Raw genomic sequence first — 8,602 nt, forward strand, 5'->3', positions numbered from 1 at the left:
ATGGGGCGGTATGGGGTTATGGGGGGGATATGGGGGTCAATAGGGGGATATGGGGGGATATGGGGCGTTATAGGGCTATAGGGGGATATAGGGGGGATATGGGGGGATATGGGGTCAATAGGGGGATATGGGGCGTTATAGGGTTATAGGGGGGGATATGGGGGGGATATGGGGCGGCTATGGGGGTCAATAGGGAGATATGGGGCGGCTATGGGGCTATGGGGTTATATGGGGGGATATAGGGTTATAGGGGGGATATGGGGGTCAATAGGGGGATATGGGGCTTTATAGGGCTATATGGGGGGATATGGGGCGTTATGGGGCGGCTATGAGGGGGTATATGGGGTATATGGGGCGATATGGGGCGCTATGGGGGATTGGGGGATATGGGGGGGGGATATGGGGAGGCCTTATAGGGTTATAGGGGGGGATATGGGGCGATATGGGGAGTTATAGGGTTATAGGGGGGGATATGGGGGGATATGGGGCGTTATAGGGTTATAGGGGGGGATATGGGGGTCAATAGGGGGTATGGGGGGATATAGGGGGATATGGGGCGCTATGGGGCGTTATAGGGTTATAGGGGGGTATGGGGGGATATGGGGGTCAATAGGGGGATATGGGGGGATATGGGGCGGCTATGGGGGGGATATGGGGCGGCTGTGGGGTTATATGGGGGATATGGGGCGTTATATGGGGTTATAGGGGGATAGGGGTTATATGGGGGTTATAAGTTTAAGATAAGAATGGTTAATGCTATGGGGATATAGGGGGATATGGGGGGATATGGGGCTATGGGGGGATATGGGGAGTTATAGGGGTATATGGGGGGATATGGGTTAGATGGGGATATGGGGGTGCAATAGGGGGGATATGGGGCGGCTATGGGGTTATAGGGGGGGATATGGGGGTTATAGGGGGTTGGTATAGGGGGGATATGGGGGTTGATAGGGGGATATGGGGCGGCTATGGGGGTATAGGGGGATATGGGGGGATATGGGGGCGGCTATGGGGCGCTAGGGGGGTATGGGATGGGGCGATATGGGGCGGCTATGGGCTATGTAATAGGGGGGATATGGGCGCATGTTATATGGGGTTATAGGGTTAGGGGGGATATGGGGGTCAATAGGGGATATGGGGTTATAGGGGGGATATGGGGGTCAATAGGGGATATATGGGGGCTATGGGGGTATAGGGGGATATGGGGGAATATGGGTGGCTATGGGGGATATGGGGGTCAATAGGGAGATATGGGGAAATATGGGGCGTTATGGGTTATAGGGGATATGGGGGGATATGGGGGCTATGGGGATAGGGGGGATATGGGGGGATATGGGGGTTATAGGGGTTATAGGGGGAGCTATGGGGTTAGGGGGGGGGATATGGGGGGACATGGGGGTCAATAGGGGGATATGGGGCCTTATAGGGTTATAGAGGGGGATATGGGGCGTTATAGGGTTATAGGGGGGGATATGGGGCCGCTATGGGGTTATAGGGGGGGATATGGGGGGCTATGGGCCGCTATGGGTTATAGGGGGGGTATAGGGGATATGGGGGGATATGGGGGTCAATAGGGGTTATGGGGCGCTATGGGGCTATATGGGGTATAGGGAGGGGATAAGGGGGGGATATGGGGCGTTGATAGGGTTATAGGGGGGGATATGGGGGGATATGGGGCTATAGGGGGGGGATATGGGGGGATATAGGGGGATATGGGGATCAATAGGGGGATATGGGGCGGCTATGGGGCTATATGGGGGGATATGGGGCGGTCTGGGGTTATAGGGGGGGATATGGGGCGATATGGGGGGATATGGGGGTCAATAGGGGGATATGGGGCGGCTATGGGGCGTGCGTATAGGGTTATAGGGGGGGATATAGGTTCATATGGGGCGTTATAGGGGTTATATGGGGGGATATGGGGGTCAATAGGGGGATATGGGGGGATATGGGGCGTTATAGGGTTATAGGGGGGGATTAGGGGGATATGGGGAATATGGGGCGCTATGGGGCGTTATGGGTTATATGGGGGGATATAGGGAATATGGGTGGGGATAGGGTTATATGGGGAGTATATAGGGGGATATGGGGGGATATGGGGGTCAATAGGGGGATATGGGGGCGCTATGGGGTAGGCGTTAGGAGGGGGATATGGGGGGATATGGGGGATATGTGGGGTCAATAGGGGGATATGGGGTCTAATAGGGGATATAGGGGGATATATAAGGTTATATGGGGGATTATGGGGTGGGTATAGGGGATATGGGGGGTATGTGAATATGGGGATTATAGGGATTCTATAGGGGGATATGGGGGATATATGGGGGTACAGGGCTATATGTGGAGATATGGGGGTTAGTAGGGGATATAGGGGGTTATAGGGGGATATGGGGTGTTATGGGTTATATGGGGGGATATATGGGGTTCAGGGGTATAGGGGTATGGGGGTATATGGGGTTAATGGGTTATATGGGGGTATATGGGGTTATATGGGGTATATGGGGGTATATGGGGGTATATGGGGTTAGGGTATATGGGGTTATATGGGGTTATATGGGGTTATATGGCGGTATATGGGGGGTATATGGGGTTATATGGGGTTATATGGGGGTATATGGGGTTATATGGGGGGTATATGGGGTTATATGGGGGATATGGGGTTATATGGGGTTATACGGCGGTATATGGGGGTATATGGGGTTATATGGGGGGTATATGGGGGTATATGGGGGTATATGGGGGTATATGGGGTTATATGGGGTTATATGGCGGTATATGGGGGTATATGGGGTTATATGGGGTTATATGGGGGTATATGGGGTTATATGGGGGGTATATGGGGTTATATGGGGGGATATGGGGTTATATGGGGTTATACGGCGGTATATGGGGGTATATGGGGTTATATGGGGGGTATATGGGGGTATATGGGGGTATAGGGGGTATATGGGGTATATGGGGGTATATGGGGTTATATGGGGGTATATGGGGGGGATATGGGGTTATATGGGGGAATATGGGGTTATATGGGGGGGATATAGGGAGGAGGGAAATGGGGTATTTGGGGTAAAATTGGGGTAAAATGGGGTGAATTGGGGGAAATGAGGTGAAATTGGGGGTAAATGGGGTGAAATTGGGGTTATTTGAGGTAAAATTGGGGGTAAAATGGGGTGAAAATGGGGGATGTGAGGAAAATAGGGGGAAATGGGGATCTGAGGTAAAATTGGGGGGAAATGGGGGATGTGAGGTAAATTGGGGTAAAATGGGGAGAAATTGGGGAATATGAGGTAAAATTGGGGGGAAATTGGGTGAAATTGGGGGTATTTGAGGTAAAATATGGGGAAGTGGGTGAATATGGGGGATTTTAGGTAAAATTGGGGGGGAAATGGGGGGAAAATGATGGATGTGAGGTAAAATTGGGGGAAATGGGGGATGTGAGGTAAAATTGGGACTAAATGGGGAGAAATTGGGGAATATGAGGTAAAATTGGGTAAAATGGGGTGAAATTGGGGGTATTTGAGGTAAATGTTGGGGGAAATGTGGGGATAATGGCGGATGTGAGGAAAATTGGGTAAAATGGGGTGAATTTGGGGGATTTGAGGTAAAATTGGGGGAAATGGGGGGAAAATGGGGGATTTGAGGTAAAATTGGGGGTAAAATGTGGTGAAATTGGGGGATTTGAGGTAAAATTGGGGGGAAATGGGGTGAAATGGGGAATATGAGGTAAAATTGGGGTAAAATGGGGTGAAAATGGTGGATTTGAGGTAAATTAGGGTGAAATTGGGGAATATGAGGTAAAATTGGGTAAATGGGGTGAAATTGGGGTATTTGAGGTAAAATATGGGGGAAATGGGGTGAAATTGGGGGATTATGAGGTAAAATTGGGGGTAAAATGGGGTGAAAATGGTGGATGTGAGGTAAAATATGGGGGAATTGGGGTAAAATAGAGTGAATTGGGGGGAAATGAGGTAAAATTGGGGTGAAATGGGGGAAAAAGGGGGATTTGAGGTAAAATTGGGGTAAAATATGGGGTGAAAATGGCGGATGTGAGGTAAAATAGGGGGAAATGGGGGATCTGAGGTAAAATTGGGATGAAATGGGGTGAAATTGGGGAATATGAGGTAAAATTGGGGTAAAATGGGGTGAAATTGGGGGTATTTGAGGTAAATGTTGGGGAAATGGGGGGATAATGGCGGATGTGAGGAAAATTGGGGTAAAATGGGGCGAATTTGGGGGATTTGAGGTAAAATTGGGGGGAAATGGGGGGAAAATGGGGGATTTGAGGTAAAATTGGGGGTAAAATGTGGTGAAATTGGGGGGATTTGAGGTAAAATTGGGGGGAAATGGGGTGAAATGGGGAATATGAGGTAAAATTGGGGTAAAATGGGGTGAAATTGGGGGTATTTGAGGTAAAATATGGGGGAAATGGGGTGAAATTGGGGGATTATGAGGTAAAATTGGGGGAAATGGGGTGAATTTGGGGGATTTGAGGTGAAATTGGGGGTAAAATGAGGGGAAAATGGCGGATGTGAGGTAAAATTGGGGGAATTGGGGTAAAATGGGGTGAATTGAGGGAATCTGAGGTAAAATTGGGGGGAAATGAGGAAAAAATGGGGATTTGAGGTAAAATTGGGGGGAAATGGGGTGAAATGGGGAATATGAGGTAAAATTGGGGGGGAAATTGGGGTGAAATTGGGGGTATTTGAGGTAAAATAGGGGGGAAATGGGGTGAAATTGGGGATTATGAGGTAAAATCGGGGGGAAATGGGGTGAAAATGGCGGATGTGAGGTAAAATATGGGGAATTGGGGTAAAATAGAGTGAATTGGGGGGAAATGAGGTAAAATTGGGGTGAAATGGGGGAAAAAGGGGGATTTGAGGTAAAATTGGGGTAAAATATGGGGTGAAAATGGCGGATGTGAGGTAAAATATGGGGGAAATGGGGGATCTGAGGGTAAAATTGGGATGAAATGGGGTGAAATTGGGGAATATGAGGTAAAATTGGGGTAAAATGGGGTGAATTTGGGGGATGTGAGGTAAAATATGGGGGAAATGGGGTGAATTTGGGGATTTGAGGTAAAATTGGGGGTAAATGTGGTGAAATTGGGGGGATTTGAGGTAAAATTGGGGGAAATTGGGGTAAAATGGGGTGAATTTAGGGGATCTGACGTAAAATTGGGGTAAAATGGGGTGAAATTGGGGAATATGAGGTAAAATTGGGGGTAAATGGGGTGAAATTGGGGGTATTTGAGGTAAAATATGGGGGAAATGGGGTGAAATTGGGGGATCATGAGGTAAAATTGGGGTAAAATGAGGGGAAAATGGCGGTTGTGAGGTAAAATTGGGGGTGAAATTGGGGTGAAATTGGGGGATTATGAGGTAAAATTGGGGGTAAAATGGGGTGAATTTGGGGGTATTTGAGGTAAAATTGGGGTAAAGTATGGGGAGAAAATGGCGATGTGAGGTAAAATAGGGGGGAAATGGGGATCTGAGGTAAAATTGGGGTAAAATGGGGTGAAATTGGGGGATTTGAGGTAAAATTGGGGTAAAGTATGGGGTGAAAATGGGGGATGTGAGGTAAAATAGGGGGAATTGGAGTAAAATGGGGGGAATTTGGGGGATTTGAGGTAAAATTGGGGGGAAATGAGGGAAAAATGGGGGATTTGAAGAAAAATCGGGGTAAAAGGGGGAAAAATGGGGTGAATTGAGGGGATCTGAGGTAAAATTGGGGGAAAACGGGGGATTTGAGGTAAAATTGGGGTTAATTGGGGTAAAATGGGGTGAATTGAGGGGATATGAGGTAAAATTGGGGTAAAATGGGGTGAAAATGGGGGATTTGAGGTAAAATTGGGGGGAAATGGGAGAAAATGGGGAGAATTTGGGGGATTATGAGGTAAAATTGGGGGTAAAATGGGGGGAAAATGGGGTTTTGAGGTAAAATAGGGGGTAAATGTGGTGAAATTGGGGGTATTTGAGGTAAAATTGGGGGTAAATGGGGTGAAAATGGGGGTTGTGAGGTAAAATTGGGGGTAAAATGGGGTGAATTTGGGGGATTTGAGGTAAAATTGGGGTAAAATGGGGTGAAAATGGCGGATGTGAGGTAAAACTGAGGGGAATTGAGGGTAAAATGGGGTGAATTTGGGGGATTTGAGGTAAAATTGGGGGTAAAATGGGGTGATTTGGGGGATATGAGGTAAATATTGAGATTTTGGGGTAAATGTTGAGGATTTGAGATAAAATTGAGGTAAATTGATGGGTATATAGGTGAATATTGGGAATATTGAGGGAAATATTGGGGATTTGGGGTAAAATTGAGGTAAATTTGGGGTAAAATGGGGTGGATTTGGGGGTGTGAGGGGAAATAGGGAAATGTGAGGTAAATATGGGGGATTTGGGAGTAAATCTTGGGGATTTTGGGGTAAATATTGTGATTTTGGGGTAAAATTGAGGTGAATTGAGGGATATTGAGGTGAATATTGGGAATATTGAGGGAAATATTGGGGTTTTGGGGTGAAACAGGTAAATTTGGGGGTAAATGGGGTGGATTTGGGGGTGTGAGGGGAACAGGGGGAAAGTGAGGTAAATATGGGGGATTTTGTGGTAGATATGGGGGATTTTGGGGTAAATATTGGGATTTTGGGGTAAAATTGAGGTGAATTGAGGGATATTTAGGTGAATATTGGGAATATTCAGGGAAATATTGGGGATTTGGGGTAAAATTGAGGTAAATTTGGGGGGAAATGGGGTGGATTTGGGGGTGTGAGGGGAAATGGGGGAAAGTGAGGTAAATATGGGGGATTTTGGGGTAAATCCTGGGGATTTTGGGGTAAATATTGGGATTTTGGGGTAAAATTGAGGTTAATTGAGAAATATTTAGGTGAATATTGGGAATATTGAGGGAAATATTGGGGTTTTGGGTGAAACAGGTAAATTTGGGGGTAAATGGGGTGAAAATGGTGGATGTGAGGTAAAATATGGGGAATTGGGGTAAAATAGAGTGAATTGGGGGGAAATGAGGTAAAATTGGGGTGAAATGGGGGGAAAAAGGGGGATTTGAGGTAAAATTGGGGTAAAATATGGGGTGAAAATGGCGGATGTGAGGTAAAATTGGGGGAAATGGGGGATCTGAGGTAAAATTGGAATGAAATGGGGTGAAATTGGGGAATATGAGGTAAAATTGGGGTAAAATGGGGTGAAATTGGGGGTATTTGAGGTAAATGTTGGGGGAAATGGGGGATAATGGCGGATGTGAGGAAAATTGGGGTAAAATGGGGCGAATTTGGGGGATTTGAGGTAAAATTGGGGGGAAATGGGGGGAAAATGGGGGATTTGAGGTAAAATTGGGGGTAAAATGTGGTGAAATTGGGGGGATTTGAGGTAAAATTGGGGGGAAATGGGGTGAAATGGGGAATATGAGGTAAAATTGGGGTAAAATGGGGTGAAATTGGGGGTATTTGAGGTAAAATATGGGGAAATGGGGTGAAATTGGGGGATTATGAGGTAAAATTGGGGGTAAAATGGTTGGAAAATGGTGGATGTGAGGTAAAGTAGGGGGGAAATGGGGGAAATGGGTGAATTGAGGGAATCTGAGGTAAAATTGGGGGGAAATGAGGAAAAAATGGGGGATTTGAGGTAAAATTGGGGGGAAATGGGGTGAAATGGGGAATATGAGGGTAAAATTGGGGGTGAAATTGGGGTGAAATTGGGGGTATTTGAGGTAAAATAGGGGGGAAATGGGGTGAAATTGGGGGATTATGAGGTAAAATCGGGGGGAAATGGGGTGAAATGGTGGATGTGAGGTAAAATAGGGGGAAATGGGGTGAATTTGGGGAATTTGAGGTGAAATTGGGGGAAAATGGGGTGAAAATGGGGGATGTGAGGTAAAATAGGGGGGAAATGGGGGGAAAATGGGGGATTTGAGGTAAAATAGGGGGGAAATGGGGGTGAAATTGGGGAATATGAGGTAAAATTGGGGGGAAATTGGGGTGAAATTGGGGGTATTTGAGGTAAAATATGGGGGAAATGGGGTAAAATGGGGTGAATTGGGGGGAAATGAGGTAAAATTGGGGTAAAATGGGGTGAAAATGGGGAATGTGAGGTAAAATTGGGGGGAAATTGGGGATGTGAGGTAAAATTGGACGAAATGGGGTGAAATGGGGAATGGGAGGTAAAATTGGGGGGGAAATTGGGGTGAAATTGGGGGGGGGTAAGTATTTGAGGTAAAATATGGGGGAAATGGGGTAAAATGGGGTGAATTTGAGGATTTGAGGTAAAATTGGGGGTAAATGAGGGAAAAATGGCGGATGTGAGGTTAAATAAGGGGGAAATGGGGTGAATTTGGGGGATTTGAGGTGAAATTGGGGGAAATGGGGGTAAAATGGCGGATGTGAGGAAAAATTGGTGTAAAATGGGGTGAATTTGGGGAATTTGAGGTAAAATTGGGGTTAAAATGGGGGAAAATGGGGGATTTGAGGTAAAATAGGGGGTTAAATGTGGTGAAATTGGGGGGATTTGAGGTAAAATTGGGGGAAATCGGGGTAAAATGGGGTGAATTTAGGGGATCTGAGGTAAAATTGGGGGTAAATGGGGGGAAAATGGGGATT

The sequence above is a fragment of the Excalfactoria chinensis genome, unplaced genomic scaffold (genome assembly GCF_039878825.1).
Source record: "Excalfactoria chinensis isolate bCotChi1 unplaced genomic scaffold, bCotChi1.hap2 Scaffold_358, whole genome shotgun sequence".
NCBI lineage: Eukaryota > Metazoa > Chordata > Aves > Galliformes > Phasianidae > Excalfactoria > Excalfactoria chinensis.